This window comes from Castor canadensis, chromosome 11, assembly GCF_047511655.1.
Source record: "Castor canadensis chromosome 11, mCasCan1.hap1v2, whole genome shotgun sequence".
In the NCBI taxonomy this organism is placed as follows: domain Eukaryota; kingdom Metazoa; phylum Chordata; class Mammalia; order Rodentia; family Castoridae; genus Castor; species Castor canadensis.
The window spans coordinates 112,519,297-112,541,428 of NC_133396.1; the positions used below are offsets into that span (position 1 = coordinate 112,519,297).

Genomic DNA, 22,132 nt, shown 5'->3' on the forward strand with positions numbered 1-22,132 from the left:
ACACAATCAAACCTTCAAACAACTAAGACAACTAAATGACAGGAATCACCACATACCTATCAGTACTAATGCTTAATGTTAACGGACTTAATTCACCCATCAAAAGGCACCACTTGACGAAATGGATTAAAAAGGAAGATCCAACAATTTGTTGCTTACAGGAGACCCATCTCACTGACAGAAATAAGCATAGGCTAAGGATGAAAGGCTGGAAGAAGATTTACCAAGCCAATGTCCCCTGAAAATAGGCAGGAATAGCAAGACTTATCTCTGACAAAGTAGACTTCAAACCTACATTGATCAAATGAGATAAAGAAGGACATTCCATACTAATAAAAGGGGAAACAGACCAAAAGGAAATAATAATCATCAATCTGTATGCACCCAATGTCAACGCACCCAATTTCATCAAACATACCCTGAAAGACCTAAAAGCATATATAAACCCCAACACAGTGGTTGTGGGAGACTTTAACACTCCATTATCATCAATAGATAGGTCATTCAAACAAAAAATCAATAAAGAAATCCAAGATCTAAAGTATGCAATAGATCAAATGGACCTAGCAGATGTCTACAGAACATTTCATCCAACCTCTACACAATATACATTCTTCTCAGCAGCCCATGGAACCTTCTCCAAAATAGATCATATCCTAGGGCACAAAGCAAGTCTCAGGAAATATAAGAAAACAGAAATTATACCATGCATACTATCTGATCACAATGCAGTAAAAGTAGAACTCAACAACAAAAGTAAAGACAAAAAACATGCAAACAGCTGGAAACTAAATAACTCATTACTTAATGAAGAATGGATCATCGATGAAATAAAAGAGGAAATTAAAAAGTTCCTGGAGGTCAATGAAAATGAAAACACAACCTACCGGAACCTATGGGACACAGCTAAGGCAGTCTTGAGAGAAAAGTTTATAGCCATGAGTGCATATATTAAAAAGACTGAAAGATCCCAAATCAATGACCTAATGATACATCTCAAACTCCTAGAAAAACAAGAACAAGCAAATCCCAAAACAAATAGGAGAGAAATAATAAAAATAAGAGCTGAAATCAACGAAATAGAAACCAAAAAAACCATACAAAGAATTAATGAAACAAAAAGTTGGTTCTTTGAAAAAAACAAATAAGATCAATAGACCCCTGGCAAACCTGACTAAAATGAGGAGAGAAAAAACCCAAATTAGTAGAATCAGGAATGCAAAAGGGGAGAAAACAACAAACACCATGGAAGTCCAGGAAATCATCACAGACTACTTTGAGAACCTATATTCAAATAAATTTGAAAATTATAATGAAATGGACAGATTTCTAGATACATATGATCATCCAAAACTGAACCAAGAGGAAATTAATCACCTGAATAGACCTATAACACAAAATGAAATTGAAGCAGCAATCAAGAGTCTCCCCAAAAAGAAAAGTCCAGGACCTGATGGATTCTCAGCTGAATTCTATCAGACCTTTAAAGAAGAACTGACACCAACCCTCCTTAAACTGTTCCATGAAATAGAAAGGGAAGGAAAACTGCCAAACACATTTTATGAAGCCAGTATTACACTTATCCCAAAACTAGGCAAAGACACCTCCAAAAAGGAAAACGATAGGCCAATCTTCTTAATGAACATTGATGCAAAAATCCTCAACAAAATAATGGCAAACCGAATTCAATAACACATCAAAAAGATTATTCACCATGACCAAGAAGGCTTCATCCCAGAGATGCAGGGGTGGTTCAACATACGAAAATCAATAAACGTAATAAACCACATTAACAGAAGCAAAGACAAAAACCACTTGATCATCTCAATAGATGCAGAAAAAGCCTTTGATAAGATCCAACATCATTTCATGATAAAAGCTCTAAGAAAACTAGGAATAGAAGGAAAGTACCTCAATATTATAAAAGCTCTATATGACAAACCTAAAGCCAGCATTATATTTAATGGAGAAAAACTGAAACCATTCCCTCTAAAATCAGGAACCAGACAAGGATGCCCACTAGCTCCACTCCTATTCAACATAGTACTGGAATTCCTAGCTAGAGCAATTAGGCAAGAAGAAGGAATAAAAGGAATACAAGTAGGTAAAGAAACTGTCAAAATATCCTTATTTGCAGATGACTTGATCCTATACCTTAAAGACCCAAAAAACTCTACTCAGAAGCTTCTAGACTTCAGCAATAGCTACAGCAAGGTAGCAGGATATAAAATCAACATAGAAAAATCATTAGCATTTCTATACACTAACAATGAGCAAATGGAAAAAGAATGTATGAAAACAATTCCATTTACAATAGCCTCAAAAAAATCAAATACCTAGGTGTAAACCTAACAAAAGATGTGAATGACCTCTACGAGGAAAACTATACACTTCTGAAGAAAGAGATTGAGGAAGACTATAGAAAGTGGAGAGGTCTCCCATGCTCATGGATTGGTCGGATCAACATAGTAAAAATGTTGATACTCCCAAAAGTAATCTACATGTTTAATGCAATTCCCATCAAAATTCCAATGACATTCATTAAAGAGATTGAAAAATCTACTGTTAAATTTATATGGAAACACAAGAGGCCACGAACAGCCAAGGCAATACTCAGTCAAAAGAACAATGCAGGAGACTTCAAACTATATTACAAAGCAATAACAATAAAAACAGCATGGTACTGGCACAAAAACAGACATGAAGACCAGTGGAACAGAATAGAGGACCCAGATATGAAGCCACACAACTATAAGCAACTTATCTTTGACAAAGGAGCTAAAAATATACGATGGAGAAATAGCAGCCTCTTCAATAAAAACTGCTGGGAAAACTGGTTAGCAGTCTGCAAAAAACTGAAACTAAATCCATGTATATCACCCTTTACCAATATTAACTCAAAATGGATCAAGGATCTTAATATCAGACCACAAACTCTAAAGTTGATACAGAAAAGAGTAGGAAATACTCTGGAGTTAGTAGGTATAGGTAAGAACTTTCTCAACGAAACCCCAGCAGCACAGCAACTAAGAGATAGCATAGATAAATGGGACCTCGTGAAGCTAAAAAGCTTCTGTTCATCAAAAGAAATGGTCTCTAAACTGAAGAGAACACCCACAGAGTGGGAGAAAATATTTGCCAACTATACATCAGACAAAGGACTGATAACCAGAATATATAGGGAACTTAAAAAACTAAATTCTTCCAAAACTAATGAACCAATAAAGAAATGGGCAAGTGAACTAAACAGAACTTTCTCAAAAGAAGAAATTCAAATGGCCAAAAAATACATGAAAAAATGCTCACCATCTCTAGCAATAAAGGAAATGCAAATTAAAACCACACTAAGATTCCACCTCACCCCTGTTAGAATAGCCATCATTAGCAACACCACCACCAACAGGTGTTGGCGAGGATGCGGGGAAAAAGGAACCCTCTTACACTGCTGGTGGGAATGTAAACTAGTACAACCACTCTGGAAAAAAATTTGGAGGCTACTTAAAAAGCTAAACATTGATCTACCATTTGATCCAGCAATACCACTCTTGGAGATATACTCAAAAGACTGTGACACAGGTTACTCCAGAGGCACCTGCACACCCATGTTTATTGCGGCGCTATTCACAATAGCCAAGTTATGGAAACAGCCAAGATGCCCCACTACTGACGAATGGATTAAGAAAATGTGGTATCTATACACAATGGAATTTTATGCAGCCATGAAGAAGAATGAAATGTTATCATTCACTTTTAAATGGATGGAATTGGAGAACATCATTCTGAGTGAGGTTAGCCTGGCCCAAAAGACCAAAAATCATATGTTCTCCCTCATATGTGGACATTAGATCAAGGGCAATGACAACAATGGGATTGGACTTTGAGCACATAAAAGCTTTAGCACACAAGGGAGGGGTGGGGATATGTAAGACACCTAAAAAATTAGCTAGCATTTGTTGCCCTTAACGCAGAGAAACTAAAGCAGATACCTTAAAAGCAACTGAGGCCAATAGGAAAAGGGGACCAGGAACTAGAGAAAAGGTTAGATCAAAAAGAATTAACCTAGCAGGTAACACACACGCACAGGAAATTAATGTGAGTCAACTCCCTGTATAGCTATCCTTATCTTAACTAGCAAAAACACTTGTTCCTTCCTATTATAGCTTATACTCTCTCTTCAACAAAATTAGAAATAAGGGCAAAATAGTTTCTGCTGGGTGCTGAGGGGGTGGGGGGGAGAGGGAGGAGGCGGAGTGGGTGGTAAGGGAGTGCATTGGGGCAGGGGGGAGAAATGACCCAAGCCTTGTATGCACATATGAATAATAAAACAATAAAAAAAACCTGTGTCTATCTCTATCATTGTATTTATTTTGCTTTTATTTATTTGTTTAGGGATCTGTCTTGACCATTGGTCTGGGTGTCTTTTTGTCTCATTTTCCTGCCATTTGGAAGAGTGCTAGGTACACAGTAGTTTCTCAGTTGATAGTTGAATAAACGAGCAGAAGAATTTAGGGGAGCAAGTAGATTTTTTTTGTAAAATCAGAGGATTAAAATTAGGATTACTGTTTAGAGAGTATGGTGTTACTCATTTTGTTCAATGAAAGACAAAATTTGAATAGACTGAGAAAGCAAAGTGTTATTTTGAGAGCTAACGAATTTCTGATTACCGAGGCATTTGAACATAACCTGGGTAACCATGTCAGGGAAGCTACAGAACGTGACAGACCTCTAGATTAATTAACATTGACAGAGAGAGTTTTTAAGAGTCCTTCAACATTAACAGTCCATTATTTTATACTGTAGAAACCATGAAATGATATGATTTGTGATTAGAAATTCCAAGCTTTGGTAGTCTTGACTAAGATCTGACCCTTAGGTGCTCATAGATATGATGAGAGCTCTCTTTCTCTCTCGTTTTTTGTTTTTTTTTTCAGGTGGTACAAAGGTTTGAACTCACAACCTTGCACTTACTAGGTAGGCAATCTACTACTTGAGTCATTCCACCAGCTCCAAGATGAGAGTTCTTACTTTTTTAAAAAATTTATTTTTAACAGGTGAAAAAGCGTACAAATTTATTTAATGTGTGTGCAGTTTGGATCTTTGTTTTGAAAAATTAGGGTATTTTCATTGCACTGGGGGAATTCATTGTGAAAATTCCAAATAGGCTTATATTTACATTGGTTAGATTACCCCCACCATCTTTCTCCCTCAACCTCTTCCCCACCCCATCTAAAGCAATTATAAGAGGTTTCTTTGTTCTGTTTTATATATATATATATATGTGAGGTCCATCAACCATATACTCTCACCTTAATATCCTTCATTCACCCTCCCCCTCCCACAAGAAATCCACACACTATACTTGTTTAACAGTCAAGTCTTTTGTTATTAATATTTGAGTCGATGTTCACAGGAGTTTCTCAATGTATCCTTGTGTGGGTATATTTTATGCTGGTCCATTCAACTCCTTCCATTGCTCTCCCTTACCCCTTTACCTCCCACCCCCATTATTCAACAGCTTTCAATACATATCCTTATATTCTGTACCTTCACAGATGTTATGTTTTACAATATTGTTGATGCTCTGTTCTCTTTGCCTTTCTCTCCTTCCCCGAGTTCCATAGAGTAGTTTCACTGTTACAGACATGTTCTACATATGAGTTCATACATGAACATGGTTATTTTTGTGTATATGCTTATCTTTTGGATCTGTTTTCCACGTATGAGAGAAAACATGCAGCCTTTGTCTTTCTGAGCCTGGCTTACTTCACTTAACCTGATGTCCTCCAATTGCATCCACTCACTTTCAAACCACATGCCATTATTTCTTATGGCTTAATAAAACTCCATTGTGTATACATACTACAATTTTTGATCCATTCATCAGTTGTAGGGCATCTGGATTGTTTCCATAGTTTGGCTATTATGCCAAACTTTTATTTTTATGTAACTTTGAGTTACTCAAATATACTCTTATACTAAGTGGTTTTTTAGTTCTTAGTTTGCATAGCTTTGTATCCAAATAAATCACAATATTATAGAATCACAGGCTTATCCATCAGTAACTGGCCTTGAAAGCGAGCACAGGTGGATCCATCCTCCAGACCCTTCACAGGACAAGATGGCGAACTTCTCCTGAGCTCTTTGTGTTCTTTTAGTTTCTTTCTGCTTTCCCTTTAAATAGCTAGCTTTCCTAGGGTTTTGCAAGATACTTTATCTGTCATGAATACTGTTTTCTGGCCTTATTGGAGGCTGGGTTGACCAACTTATAGGGAGACTTGTTCCCTCTGTTCTCTGTTTGAAATAAGTGAGATAATACAGGAAAGTTTTTAGCTGTAACAGCAACCAGCACTTGGTAAGTGGAGATTCGAGGGAAGTTCCTTTTCCTCTTATGTTTTCCACCATATCCTCTGTAAGTGACTCCCTTTCCTGACTTGGCTGTTCCTGACTTGCAGTTCCAGTAGAGTCTGAATGCACATAGCCTACCAGTCGCTGCCAAGCCCACTGGCTCATCCCTGATCAATCCTCCTTCACCTTTCTCTTGCTGTAGGTTCTGTTCTCTTCTTTCTGTAGCTTCTACCACCTACTGAGTAAATGTGTCTTGTGGAATTCTTTCTCAATTCAAATAGTTATACAATAAGACCAGGTGTCCCATATTTCTTTAATATCTCTGAACATAGTCCATGTGCTATATATTTTTTTGAGATTCCCATATTAATCACCACAGAGCATGCCCAAGCAGTAAGAGAAAATATACATTTGGAGAAGTTACTCATATATAACAAGGTTCAGCAGGGCTCTTAAGCACTTACCCCAGGACCACTGTGGCATGGGAACAAAGCTGCTTGTTTCTTTTTAAGGGTCCTTTGTGACTCCTATCTTACAAAACCCATAGAACAACCCTGTCCCCTCATTGATCTCTCCTTTAGTCTTTGGTAAGAGGCCTCTTCAAGCCTATATGATAGGATGCTGTGTTATTGTCATTTGGGAAATTTGCCTCCCCAAATTTAACTGACCTGTAAACTCCTTGTGAGAACATTGGCGTATGGGAAGTGGTCAAGAATTGTTGTCTGTTCACATTTTATTTGTTTTTGTTTTCCCAATGTATAGAATAATGCCTAGCACAGAATAAGTACGCAACAGGTATTTGTCGAGTATATGAATGACTGACTGGCAGAACAACCAAGGCTAGTGAGATTTAGACTTAGATTTTAGCATGGAGGATGATCAAAACTTTGTAAACATGGATAGATTCACGTGGCAGGAAAGAATAGCAGCAGAAAGAAAAGAAGATTTTGAGGTATAACAGAGATCAGGAATGATAAGGAGGAAGAAAATGGACCCTTCTGACCTTGATGGATCCAAAGTTCAAGAAGGAAAAGCAGCAGGTGTCAACTCTTTCTCTTAGCACTCTGTCCTGGGGACCTGACCTCAGAAGCTTCAGCCTGTACCATTTATCCAGGCCACTCACTTTTGTAACTCAGAACTGTTCTGGTCATCATCTTTGTGATTATATTCTAAAGGTATTCAGTTTTATATTTTTACAAGATATCTTGAAGGCTGCTGTGTAAAGTATTATTTTATTTTACCTGAAGATTTCTTTTAAAGTTTCACACTTTGTGTTTTAAATAGGTAATATGTGTAATGGTGTGTGGCAGTACTGAAAAGTAAATAGCCAGTGCCTGGGTTCTTCTTCCTAGAGTCAATCATCATGCTTAGACCCTTGCATTTCCTTCCACAGATTTGCACATACAAATCCTATAGAAACGGTGCATATGATACTTCTTATTTTTTACACCTTGCCCGAAAACACAGTTATTAATACATTTTAGAGAGAGTTCTATATTAGTTCACATAATGTAGTCATGTCCTTTTTAGAGGAAATTCTTGAACTGGTTTAACCAGCTCCTCTACTGAGTCCTTGTTAAGCCATGTCCAGTCTTTTCTGTTATTGACAATGCCATAATCCTCATCCACTATGTTTGTATCCTTTACACATGTGTGAGTAAGTCTGTAGGAAGAATAAATTCTTGCAAGGAGAATTGATGTGTGAAAGAGATACGCAGTTTATATTTTTGCTAATAGTGCTAGTAATTTATTAGTGTTGCTAATACTGACAGTGATTCAATCAGTGGTTTACTATGTCAATCACCATTTCAGCATTTAGTGCATTCTGTATTTCATTCTCTTCTCTACACATGGAAGGAGGTATTATTACCATCTCCATTTTAACTAGGAGCAAATGGATAGAGAAGGGTCAAGGAATTTGCAAAGCTCACACAATAAACAGCAGGTCTTCACAACCCATTTGCATGCTGGAGATCTTAGGGCTCTAACCTGCCTCTTAGCTCCTCACACTGGCTGAGTAAGAGGAAAGCATGCTTCATGTAGAAACAGGAACACAAGCTCACACCAGAACCCTCTTCTTGGTTTCACTTAGAACTAGCTAGTGGACTTTTGAAGACCCCTGTAGAAAACAGTAACTTTTGATCAGTTAGAGAACATGAGAAATATCAAAGAGACAATTTTTTGGATGGGAAATGCATATCTTTAATGTCACCTCAAACAACCTCACCTGTTGTAGCCATCTTTAAAAATAATAGAAGGGCCCCAAATGAATAACCTAACAACATTTCTCATTAACTCATGGCCAATGAAACCTACTATTTCCTGAGAGATAAATTGTGCTTTTTCTTTTTACTGGAGGGCCTGTTAGTCTAATTCCACCAGACCAAAGCTATTGCGAATCCATAAATGGAGATAGGTCCTACCCTCCACACTTGTTGAGGCCAATATAGGCTACCTAGTAATTGTTACTGGACCACACTTTCTCTTAGTGAGCAAATGGTCTTTTGGGAGCGGGGGTAAAAGAAAGGAATATTTTGATGGACTGATTGGGGTGAGGAAGTTGAAGTCCAAGGATATGGTGTGGATGGAGACAGAACAACATGGTTATGGCTGTATTGTCTTGCACAGGAAATTAACAGGTTAGGAAGCTTGGCCAACAACAAAGTCCTGGTGGGCCCAAGACTGTTTTGGAATCTTGATAATTTTTATTTACTTTTTAGATAGTTGGTTGTGTAGTGCTGTGAAATTACCCTCTATGGTCTACAAAGGTCTCCTAGGTCTAAAAGAGGCCCCTGAACCACTCCTTTCCCTGGCAGGACCCACTTCCCACCAGCTGTGACAGGAGTCATTATACCTACTAAGGGAACCTCTTGAGCCTCACCACCCTACAGTACTGTGCATAATGCCTAAGGCACTGGTCCTTAGGAACAGATTTTAATCAGTTTCCCCGCAAGAAGCCATCAGGTCCAAACCCAGCATGCCTCATGGCCATGTTTTCTTCAGACAAGATGCCTTAACCTCTCGGGACTCAGTTGTTACCTGGATGCTTGTCCCTCTGTGTACAGATATACATCTCTAGACTCAATTACCCCCTTCCCCAAGAACTATACCCCTTCTTCCTATGGTATCCTCTTTCTGGAGGGCATGGCCTATGATAAAGAAAAAAAAATTCCAACCCTTCTTAAAATAATAATAAAGGCCTTATTCAGGACTATTGCAGAAGAGAGAAAAAGAGAGAGAGAAGGAGAGACAGAGAGAGAGAGAGACAGAGAGAGAGACAGAGAAATCAGGCTCAACTCTAAATACAGCAGGGCAGGAACAGGACAGGGATGTGTGTCAGAAGATGGAAAATTACCAAGAGGAGATACCAAGGAAGTGGGGATTCTCACTGACCCGGTTAGGGAGGGAGTCTGTGTTACTTAGTAAAATCTCCTTGCCTTCAATCTCTTTTTCTTTGTTTTTGCTTTAACAGAAAACTCTGTGGGCCTAAGGGCTCCTAACCATGGAGCCCTTAACTGCTTTTTCTCCAGTCTATTCCACAAGGCCTGGGATGAAAAGGAGTCTTCTTGGTTTTTCATCAATGCACTTACACCATTTCTCATGTTCTTCCCCCCCAAACCATGCTTCTTTTGAACATGATTCTGGAAGTTGATATCCCTTACTACCCTTCTGATTCAGCCACCATTCAGGCTTCCCACTCAAAATTGAAGAAACTCTACTTAGTGTGCTTTTTTTTGTCAGTTTTCCCATGCAGTCACCAACAACGTTTCTAAAATAGATTGTTAGCATCTTCTTCTGTGACCTCATATCCTGTTTTCCAGTTAACTTACTTTGGAATTTCCATTTTGATTATCTTTGACCCTATAGGTCTGCTAATCCAATGACTTAACTCACTGATCATTTTCCATAACCCTCAGGGCTTCATTTCCTTCCTTGCTTAGCTCAGATTTCATGGTTCATTCTTGAAAACCCTCAGCGCTCTATTACCTGCTACTTTCCTCCTCTGTGGCCTCCATTTGCCTACTTGACTCTAGTTCTAAGCAGCTAAATATAGCAGGAGAATACAGGCAGGACGATGCTAGTGGGTTGCTTCTAAAATTCGTAATGACATAGCTTATGAAAGTCCTGCTTTGTAATCCTCTTGAATTTTCCCTCCTTTAGTATAGTTATTTCACTCTTTCTTCTCTCTGCATAAACTTCCCATGCGTCTTTTCTCACTCTTTGCTGATGACTTCACATTTATTTCACTGAGCAATAGTGGCTATCAGGGAAGAACTTAATTCATCATTCTATCAGCAAATCTCCTGGTCTACCTACATCTGTGGCTGCATACCTTTATTCCTTCCTATTATAATAGACTTTTGCCTCCCAGCATCTTCCCTATGCTGGGTCCAATTTTCTCTCCCTTCTAGAAGGACTTTCCTTCTGTAATTAATGCTAAATGTGAAGAATTATCAATTTTCCCTGTAAGATTAATCATGCCTATAAGAAAACTTGCAAGCTATTATTTCTTTCCTCTTTTAGAAAATATCCTTTGATTTCACAACAGTGTCTTCCAGCTTTCCCTCTCCTCTTTCTCTCTTTTTAATTATGGCAAAACAACAAAATTTGCCATCTTTACTATTTTTACTGTGTAATTCAGTGGCTTTAAGCACAATCATGTTGTTGTATAACCATCTCCACTGTCTGTTCTCTTTCAAAGGCAAACATCGCAGAATTTTCTTTCTACTTTCTCACATCCATTCTTTCCTTGTCCCTCTGGTCAGGACTTTGTCTGTTGTAACCAGTGACCCTTATATCTGTGACCACTCAATTATAGAATTCTCTTTAGGCACATATCACAATCTATAATTTAAAAGCATTAGTTTTTCTTGCTTATTACTTGTCTTCTGCATTAAATCTAAGCACACAAGTCCAGGTCGCTTGTCTTTTTTGGTCACTCCAAGACACTATGCCCATCATGGAACTCATTTTATGCTTGCGGAATAAAAAAATGAGTTACACCTTGAAAGGATCCCTTTCTTCTTTTAACTCACTGCTATATTCTTATCCTTTCTTTTCTGATTCTTATGACTGAATGATTTATTGGAGATCTATGCTCACACGTGAGTATCTCAAAGGATTAATTATTCATATCACAGTAATGGCCTCTGGAAAGCAGAAATGACTTCCAAATCTTTCCTACTCCTACCTGAGGGAGAAGGCTCATGAGAGTTGCTGTTGTGCCTGATGAGGACACTCAGCCCCAACTCAGAGTACCAGGCAGGGCCACCCTTTGGTGGGTGTGGATTTGGGTGAAATACTCAGTGTCTTTTCTCTCCTTTTCACTTTTCTCAAGGAATTGTAAATGTATAAAATCTAGGTAAAGATTATTATTCTGGAACATTCTGGATCAGTTGATAGAGGGGCTAGATGACTATTGTAAATTAACAATGATAATAATAACCAACTCAGCTTTGATAGAGTCCTGTGATGTAGACACTCAGAGGCTATGTTTTAATTGAATGTGGTAACAGCCAGGTCTTTTTAAACAATTCCCAAGCCTGAAACTTTTCCATGCACCTATTTTTCCTTATCAGCTACTATCATCAGATGATTTCTCTTGATGTTGCCTCCTTGAGTCAAGTTGTAGACTGTATGTGGCCTTTGAGTCTTTGGCTGGGGGCCCAAGACAACAGCTCTACTTGCAGCTGTACTGGAGGCATCATGTCTGTGTTCTGTCCTGTGACCTTGACCTACGTGACAGATCTGTAGACTGGTAAGGAAGACATCAGCATGGCAGGCCCTGGGGAGCAGTAGAACCAGGTAAAGAATGTCAAGTTCAAAAAGATGAGAAGGGAAACAATTTTTCTATATGTTCCTTTAGGCCCCTTTTAAACTGGGATTTTAAAATGTTGACATTCTCAGAAAGATATATTGAAACAATCACAGATATGAGACTGTCTTAATTGCCATTTGTAAATTGCTTCAGTGTTTGTGCAAACTCATATGCTTTTTCAAATACAGGCTATGACAAATGGAAAACTTGTAAATTTTTTCTCTTGACATTCATAGTTCTTTGTGATGTGAAAAAACAAATATTTCAAGGTCCCAAAAGAAAGACATGGTAAAGAGACCATGAGGAACAGGTTAAATGTTTCCACATAGCTATGCTTCCTTACATCTCAGATGTACCCTTAAGCTTCATCATATCAAGGTATTTTTCCTCTGTTGGTGATTCCGCCAGAATCTCTGATGGAAGGATCTGTGAGGTCTCTTCAATTCCAGACAGGCTCAGGAAACCTCTGGCCTGCCATCAACATCCAAAAATTAATGGTTCAATTCAGTGCTCCTGGAGCTGAAAGAATGCCCTGCCTTTGACTGGGCAGGGCTTGCTCCATGATGAACAAGGCACTTAGTGTGGAGAGAGATGGCAGGTCATGGTCACAAGTGCATTAGGGTCTAAGATGTGACAGAGTGAAGAGATCCATTTTGCTTATGACTTCTTAGCAGGTAGTTAGGTCAAATTATTCCTATTTTCCAAATGCCTTTTTCTTCTGCATTTTGCAAAATGGAGAATACTTTTATACTTTGTGCCTTGGAAATGCATGGGCAAAAAAACCCCCCAAAACCAAAAAACAACAAAACCAGTTTAGTTCACCCCTATGAAGTTTCTCATTTGGATTCCTAAGCAGGCAGGACTTGGTGTTCCTTTCCTGATTTTGGTGGAAATGTGTGAATACTAGTCTTTTTTTTTTTTTTAAACACCAATGGTAAAACTCCTTTTTCTATTCTAGCAGCTCAATTTGCTGCTGATGACCCTGAATCTCTGGCCTCAGGTTCCACTGATGACAATTCAAGTGACTGGGCATCATCTCCTCCCTTTCTCTGCCCCTAGAGTAAGAGGAGGTAATTTGTCCTTGATCTCTTTGCCTGGAACAGTGCTGATTCCTATGCAAAGCTAGCTGATGAGCAATACCTCATTTAGCTGCCAAATTGCCTGTGGTTATGATCACGTCAATCCTGTGAAGTGTGCATTGCTATTCTGTTCTAACCCAGAACCCACTGAGATAAAGGGGTATTTTTCTCCCTATTCAACTGGCTGCAATCAGCCTCTGAACAGAATTTTTCTACTGCAGGCACATCTTCCTAGTGGTTTTTGTGGGGATCAGATGAAAGAAATGGAGGCTACCCATAATTCCTATCCATTGGGGGCTCCCAATGTAGGAGATTGCAAAGAAGGTCTACTTTTACCTTCTGGAACAAGGATTAGAAAGATGAAGCTCCAGGATAAACGTCTAGCAAATGCAAACATTACGGGTCTTTTTTTTTTTTTGCTTTTCTTGTCCTAGAAAATATTTGTCTTATTTTAACAAAGACTCTATGCCTTGATTTTATTTTGGAGGCAGCACAGGAAGTGATGAATTGAAGGATTTAAAATTTAATCCAAATGCTTTTAATGGTTCAAGGCTATTGTCTTAGGCAGTTTGTGCTACTATGAACCCATCTCTCAGGAAATTTTTAGAATTTTAGGAGCTCTGTGCCAGGAACCATGGACAAAATCCAAATACATTTTAAAATGTGGCCCTAACTCAGTCCCAGGGAAGGTTCTTGACTGGTCTGAACAAATCAAGGTGGTTGAATTCCCCTCATATGCGCTTCATTTATTCATAGGCAAGAAAGAGAATTCTGGCCCGTGGGATATGAGACTAGAGCTACTGTGGTCTTCTGGGCAAGAAATTCCTTAATCTAAAGAGACTTGTCTAAAAAGAGTCCATTTTTACCTGTTGGATGTTGTCATATCTAAATATTTAGGTTTACAGATGTCCTATTGTGAGAACAAGAGAAATTAAGCCTCTGAGAATGACAAAGTATAGATCTTAAGAAACCTGAATTCTTGGTTATGTCACTGGCCATCATCGTAATTGCCTGAATTTTAAGCTAAGGAATTTGTCTTTGTCCTGTGCACAATGTAGAGTCAATAGCTTTTTATAATCTGGGAATAGTCTGATAAGTTTTTTTTTTTTTTGTAGATAACTCCACCAGCATCATGGAGAAAGATTTTCAGCCAAGGACATCAGAAGCAGGAAGATCATTGTAATTGTCCAGGTTTCAAATGATGATCCCTGCCTTAAGGAAATGGATGTGACATTGGAGAGGACATGATGAATTAGAGAGACACTACTAAGATGTGGTGCCAACAGGCTGTGGTGATCAATCAGTGACTGGTGGAAGAAACAGCAGCTTTAAGAAGATTTTAGATTTCTGGCTTGGTAGACTGGACTTGTTTAAATGTCCTTCTAGAAAAAGGGATAAAAGATGAGGAATACTTTTTAGGTGGTAGAACAAGCTTTATACTTGACTTGAGGGACTTAAAGCACTTCAAGGTAGACGTATCCATTTGGCATCTGAAGATATAATCTTGGAGCTGGAGAGAGTACAGAAGGATGTCTTTACAGTTTGAATTAACAGGAGCTTTCTCATCTGATAGCACACATTGCTTCAACCTCTCCTGCATTGTAGTTACAAAATCGAGGGGAAAGGGAGCTTGGGTCAGACTTCATCAAACAGATGAAGATTTGTAGAAATGACATGGGTTTTCTAACTTTACATAGTTGCTGAGTGGTGGTTTATAGAAGAAAATAAAAATCTGTTTCCCAACTCTTTGATCAGTGCTTCTGTCAAAAGACTCAGTTGCATGTTCTTGGTCACAGATTAATCCATGAAGTTAGGATGTTTGGCTTGTTCATCTATTTCAAAGACAAAGAGTTGTGTTTACAGAGTTTCTTCTGTTTCTCACCATATGAGATGTTGAAATTGCCACATTTTTTTTGCTTAGGAAAGATGCCAAACAAGCAGAATAAATGCAGTAGCTCTTTTGGAAAGAAAACTAAGTGTATAATTGGTAAGTCTTCTGAGTTCTGGAGTCTAACAGACCTGTGATCTGACAGACCTGTGATCTAACAGACCTGTCATGGGGCTCTGACAGGCAATGCTTTGCTAAGTTACTTGACTTCTTGAAGGTTTAGTTATGCTCTTTGTATAATAAGAATAATACCAACCAATTTAAGGAATTGTTATGAAAATTGAGTAAGCAAATGGGTGACCTAAGCCCCTTTGTGTTTATCACAGAGCGAGTACTTGATAAGTGATAATTTTAAAAAGATGGATCCTAGAAACACAGCATGCCGTTGTTATCAGAAGAATGTATGGAGAGGTTAGATGGTGATAGGACTGAGCTAAGAATTCTGGAGGAGTATGTTTATATGTTTAAGGCTTGTTCACAGGAAATGTAATGGAACTGTGAGTAGGAAGTGACCATTATTCAAAAAGACTGGAAATGAACACACCCTGTTTTCAGCCTGCCTCTAAGAGCAACATAATCACCTAAAGGGAACTTAACCTCAGGGTTTTGGTTTCTTCAACTGTAAAATAAAAATTAAACTTATGCATTCAGCACATGTTTATCGAACAGATGATATGTAGCAGACACTGTGCTAGGCTTTATGGATAAAATCTTGAGCAAACAAGGCAAAACTTCACTCTTCGTAGAATTCATAATCATGCGGGAAATAAACCCAGAGAGTCAGAAAAGTAAATGGAAAGCCACCACTGCTTTTGTAAAGTGTGTCAAAGAAGGTCCCAGATCTGGCCTAAAATCCATGAGAGTTTTCCAAAGGAGTAGCTGACATCTGCCACAGCTATGGTTTAGGTGATTTGCGTAGTCTGTTCCAGCTGTAAATATTACTGTGATTCAACACATGGAGAATTATGGCATCTTTTGAAGTTATGCTCAGTAACTTGGTTCTGTCATTTTAACCAAACCCCACCCTGCTTTGCCCACATCTCTCCTTACTTTCATGTGGAATTACTTGAAAGAACTGTTTTATTCTTACACCATTCCCATGACCCAGCCATTCTTCAAGCCGCTGAAATCCCTGATTCTCTTTACATTCAACTTAAGTAGCTACCACCAATGTAGCCCAAAGTCCTCATGTTGATAAACAGACTGCTTTTTGGTCTTTATCTTAACATTTGGGCAGTTTTTGATTTTGCGTCCTACTCCCTTGAGGCCCTCTTCTTCTCTTTGCTTCTGGGGTCGCTGCCTTCCATTTTACACCTGTAGTGGCTTCTTCCAATTTTCTCCATAACTTTGTCTTCCTCTGTGCACCTTTGAATTGTGCACTTCTGAAGTCTGAATCTTCCTGCTTCTTTTCAACACACATGTACTGGTTAATGTCATCTATCATCAGGACTTCATTAACAGATTCTGAACTGATAACCTCAAATCTATACTTTCTTTTCCAATCTTTCTCTCTTTGATCTACATACTGACATCTCCTCAGGTCCTCTCTCCATAGACAAATTCAATATATCCAAAATGAACTCACATCTCTCCCTGAAGTCTTTCTCTCTGTAGAGTGACACCTCACCTACTGGTCACTAAAGTCAGAAATACAAATAACCTGACCTTTTCTTTAAATTCTCCTTGCTGTTTCTCATTGGTAGCTTTGCATTTGTTGATAAGGATGGTTAGAACATCCTTTTCCCTCTCTGCATCCCATTCTACTTGCCTTCAATACTTGCTTTGGGTTCTTTTCTTCTAGAAGGTCACTGAAAGTTCCATTTTGGGGCAGGTACCTGTAGTAGACAGAATTTTATTATAGTTCCACAAATTTCTACCCTCTAATGTATGCACTTTATAGAAGTCCCTTCCTTCAAGTGTGGCAGAATATGGTGAAATATTCCCACTATTAGGTTATTGCATATATGGCAAAGGTGAGGATATTTTAAAGATCTTTAATTGAAGATTCAATTAAACTGATTTTAAGTTAATCAAAGAAAGCATGATTTAATCAGGTGTACCTTTAAAGAGGTCTAGAATTCTGAAAGATTCTTCTACTAGCTTTAAGAAGTAATCTGCCAAGTTTTGTGAGATAGCCTGTGATAGGATCATGTGGCTGGTACCTATGGGGGCTTCTAGGAGCTGAGAATGGCCCCAGATTGACAGCTAGAAAGATAGGGGACCTTAGTTGCAACCACAATTTAATTTTGCTAATATCCATGTAAGTCTGGAAAAGGAACCTGAGCTCCAGAAAGCCATGCAGCCTGGCCATAATTAGAACCCCAGTGTGACCCTGAGCTGGGCTCTGTGTAAGCTGTGCTTCGACTCCTGACCCATGGAAACTGTGAGAAAATAAATGTATGTTGTTGTAAGCCACAGGTCTGTGGTAATTTGTTACACAGCAGTAGAAAATGGATCCAGCTCCCCTCCTGGGAGTTCCTCAACACTGCTGATTTTCAGTGATCCCTGACCTCGCTGACTTGAGACTCTGCTGACTTGTTCTCTGCTCCAGTGTCTGAGCTCATTAAGTACAGGGAAAAATCTCTTTACTTTTCTTCCTGTACAGAACCTGGCATGGTGTCTTATACAACATTGGCACTGAAAAATTGTTTGTGGAATGAATGAATGAAATGACTCAAAAGGGAACAAAACCTTACTTGGTTGGAAAAGACTATTCCTGCCTTTTCCACGGAAATTCCGAGAAGTAGTTTCTTAGCAGATTTCCTGTCAATAATGAGTGAACTTTTTTTTGTGTGTGTGTGGTTATGTACATTTTTTTAACCCTCTAGCTTTCACTAAAAGTTTTGAAATGCATAAAAGTTTAAAAGTTGTCCCCCAAACAAGACTTTGCAATAGTAGGGTACTAACCAGCACTTAGAGGGTGAAGAAATGAGTTTGTGTGTCTGAAGCCTCTTGGCTTATGCTAGGAACTAACAGAGAAATCAGGTTTAGTGGTTATGTCATGGTTCAGATGACATGTTGCTCTCTTTCCAACAAGTTCTGTCAGCTAATGAGTTGTTGTGTGTATATGTTCAGTCATTGAGCTGCTGTAAAGTTACATGCCATGAAATGTGGCCCTTAAATTGGCTTGGATGAATTTCTCTACAGGAGAAAGTCAGAGAAAGAACTGAACAGAGGTTGTATTGGACCCTGCTTCTGTGTTTTAACTGAGTTCTAAACTATGAAAATCAAAGCAACATGTGTTCTGAGGCACAGTGGAGAGCTCTGGGACAGAAGAAGGGGTAAAATCAGGGCAGGAACTTGGGTGAGTTCCTTGACAAATAATGGTTTCCCATTTTGATGATGTGGGTTTTTATGTTTTTACCATTATAAAAATAATGTATGACTACTATAAAATATCCAAGTAATAAAGAGTGAAAAGGAGAGACAGAAAAGCCTACTTACAAGTTTCACTAAACAATTCCACAATCTCTGTGGTATTTGGATTGTATATTTCCTTACAATCCTTTTCCATAAGCTTAAAAAATCAGTTATAATCATACTTGCTCTGTTGTTTCATTCTTTACTTTTTCCTTCTTTATGTTAAGTTCTAGCTGTTTATGTGTGTGTGTCTCTTCATAGACATTTTCAATGGCAGTTTATTTTAGAGAGAAAATTTTATTTTATCTAAACTTTTTTATTAGTGAATGATAGTTATACAGCAGGTTTTGTTGTGACATCTCCATATATACATATATTGTACCCCAGTTTGGTTCATTCCCTCCATTATTCTCCCTCTTCCCTTACTCCTCTTTTTAAAATGACTTTGACAAGTTTCATTGTTCCATATTCATGCACATATAGTAAGCACAACAACCATATTCACCTTCCTTTCCCTTCTTCATTTACCCTCCCCTCCCATTGCTACCCTCTCCTTAACACGAACTGTTTTACCTTCCTGTCCATCATTGTTTTAGTGTCTGTTCATTGTTCAGTGGAGTTTTGCCTTGGTATTTTACCTGTAAATATATTTTAGTGAGCCAACCCCCTTCTATTACTCTTCCTTCCCCTTCCTCCCCTACCCTATATAATTCAACAGCTTTCAGTACATTTTGTTGTGTATTGTTTCTATACAGATGTGATGTATTTCAATATCATTCACTCCCTATCATTCTTTCCCTCTTCCCTTAGTCTCCTCTAACAGTCCCACTTTTGGAAAAATGTTTCCTCTTCCTCTCTCTCTCTCTCTATGTATATATATATATATATATATATAAAAAATATATACATATACATACACACACATATATGCATATATGATAATACTTGTATTTGTGTTTGGATCTATTTTCCACATATGAGAGAAAACAAGCAACCTTTGTCTTTCTGAACTTGGCTTATTTCACTTAACATGTTGTTCTCCAGTTCTATCCATTTAGCTGCAAATGACAACATTTCATTCTTCTTTATGGCTGAATAATATTCCATTATCTCTCTATATCTATCTATCTATCTATCTATCTATCTATCTATCTATCTATCTATATGTATCTCAAATTTTCTTAATGCAATCATCAGTTGTAACATGGACATGCAAGTGTCTTTACTGTATGACTCACATTCCTTTGAATATAGGCCTAGGAGTGGTATTGCTGGATCATATTGTAGTTCTATTTTTAGTTTTTTGAGGAGCCTCCATACTATTTTCCATAGTGGTTGTACTAATTTACCTTCTAGGGAAAAATTTTAAATAAAAAACTACCGGATCATTTAAGATGTTCACCACAGCATTATTTATAATAGAAATAATAAAATATAAAGAAAATTAATATACAAAAAAGAAGGGATACCTATGCAAAACACAGGAAATTTATACTATGGAATATATTACATTAAAATTATTTCCTTAAGATGAATTACCAAAACTAAAATTATTATATACCATTAAAATTATTCCCTGAGGGAAAATTACCAAAAGTGGAATTATTGGGAAACATTTGTAAAATGAATATTTTCAAAGATCTTGGTAAACATATTTAAAAATTTTAACTTTAATTTGTTTTGTTCAGTAAATTTTAAACTGAAGTGTAATGTTAATGCAGGTGCACAAGACCTGTAAACAGACTTGTAACGTGAATGTTCCAGGGTGGCCACCACTGCCACCTAGGCTACCAGCACTTCAGATGCTGGTAATTGTACCCTGTCCTAAACATAAACCTCTCCGCTCTCACAAATGTAGCTTGTGTTTAACCTCTAGCACAATACTTTTGCCTGTCTTTTAAAATTAACATTATGTAAACAGATAATACAACATGCATTCCTGCGTATGTGGCTTTTACTCATTTAACATTATGATTAAATGTTTGTAAAATTCATCTTTTTGTTGTATATAGCAATACTTTGCTCATTTTCATTACTGTGTGGAATTCCCAGGTATGAATATGCCAAAATTTGTTTAGTCTACTGCCAGGTATTGGTGCCATTTTTATTTGTTATGAGTATTCTGTGCACTTTTGGTTCAGATACATATATTCGGTTACACGTCTATATAGGAATGAAATTACTAGCCTGTAAGGTATGTTCAAGTTTAATGGATACTGACAAATAGTTGTCAGAATTAGTTGTGTCAATTTATACTTCCACAAGCAGTGGGTGAGAGTTCTAGTCTCTTCAAATCCTCATCCACACTTGACTTTGTTAGTCTCTTTAATTTTAGCCTACTGTGTGCATGTAGGATGTATGTCAATCAGATTTTAATTAGCATTTCACTAATGGCTAATAAGGTTGATCATCTTTTTGTAAGTTTATTGGTCATGTGGACCTCTTTTGGGGAGTTGTATTTAATTCTTTGAGCCTTTTGTTTCCTATTGAATTGTTTGGTTCTCATTGTATTGTAGAGGTTTTTATTTTAGATACATACTCATATAATTTAGATGGTTTAAATTATTTCCTTCCTTCCTTCTCTCCTTCCTTCCTTCATTTTCTTCTTCCTTTCTCCCTTCCTTACTTCCTGCCTTTCTCCCTTTCTCCTTCCTCCCCCTTCTTCCCTTACCCCCCACTTTCTTCCTCCCTCCCTCCCTTCCTTTTCTTTCCTTCTTTTCTTTCTCTCTCCTTTTTGTGGAACTGGTACTTGAATTCAGGGCCTTGCATTTTCAAGGCAAGTGTTTTACCACTTGAGTCAAGCCCTCAGTCCATTATTTTCTTTTGCTGTATGGCTAATTCTTATCTTTTTATAGGCTCATTTTTTTTCCTTATGTGAATACTAGACATCATGTTGAAAAATCAGAGATAAGCTCAAATCATGGATGATACCTTCCCTCATAAAAGATTTGTTTTTACTTCTGGCAGGATGTCAGGTGTAGAGTATTACCTGAATCCACTCAAGGAAGGTTCTGATCTTACTGTGTTTCACTCTTCATGAGTTTATTTCTACTCAATCCTTTCTACTTGGCTGAGACCCTTCTGTATTTCAATTCAAACTGTGGAATGTTTCAATTCCAAACTCTGAATAAGTAGAGACTTATCTACTTTGAGGCTCTAAACGCCAATTCCTCTCCCCTATCCCTGTGAGACTGATGAAAACTATATTTAATTTTCAAACTCTCTGTGACTGCTTTTGAATGCCATCACAGGAAGCAATGCACTTCAGATTGCTCTCATTTTTCTGTACTGACTTCTCTCCAGGACATGGAACTCACAAGTCTTCATTGCCATTGTAGATAAGATACTTTAGAATAGGTATTTCAAAGGATTTTTTTGTGTGTTTCCCAGTTGTTAGTGAGTGGTCCTAATAAGTTAACTCCAAATGACTCTGTTTATTTCATTTAATTTTAAACAAAGAGAGAAGGATCAAAGGCAAGAAAACAGGGAGCCAATGTTGGGCATAAATGGAAAAGTGAGGAACACACTAGGCATAAGACCACTGGAACAGGCTTGGTGACACTTCTAAACTGAGCATGAAAATCTCTTTGATAGAAAAAAACCTAATTTTGTATTTCTCTCATTATTTCAACATGGAGAACA

At 37.8% G+C, this 22,132-nt stretch overlaps 1 protein-coding gene across 3 annotated transcripts in view; it reads left to right on the plus strand.

Annotated features, from left to right (window-relative positions):
* The window catches only part of Hhipl2 (HHIP like 2), a 201,258-nt gene extending 184,456 nt beyond the window's left edge, over positions 1-16,802 (plus strand). For all 3 annotated transcript variants that reach the window (XR_012438957.1, XR_012438963.1, XR_012438968.1), the window contains one exon: positions 14,358-16,802. The gene's annotated coding sequence lies outside the window, so the exon portion shown is untranslated. The remainder of the gene's footprint in view (positions 1-14,357) is intronic.
* The last annotated feature ends 5,330 nt before the right edge of the window (positions 16,803-22,132 follow it).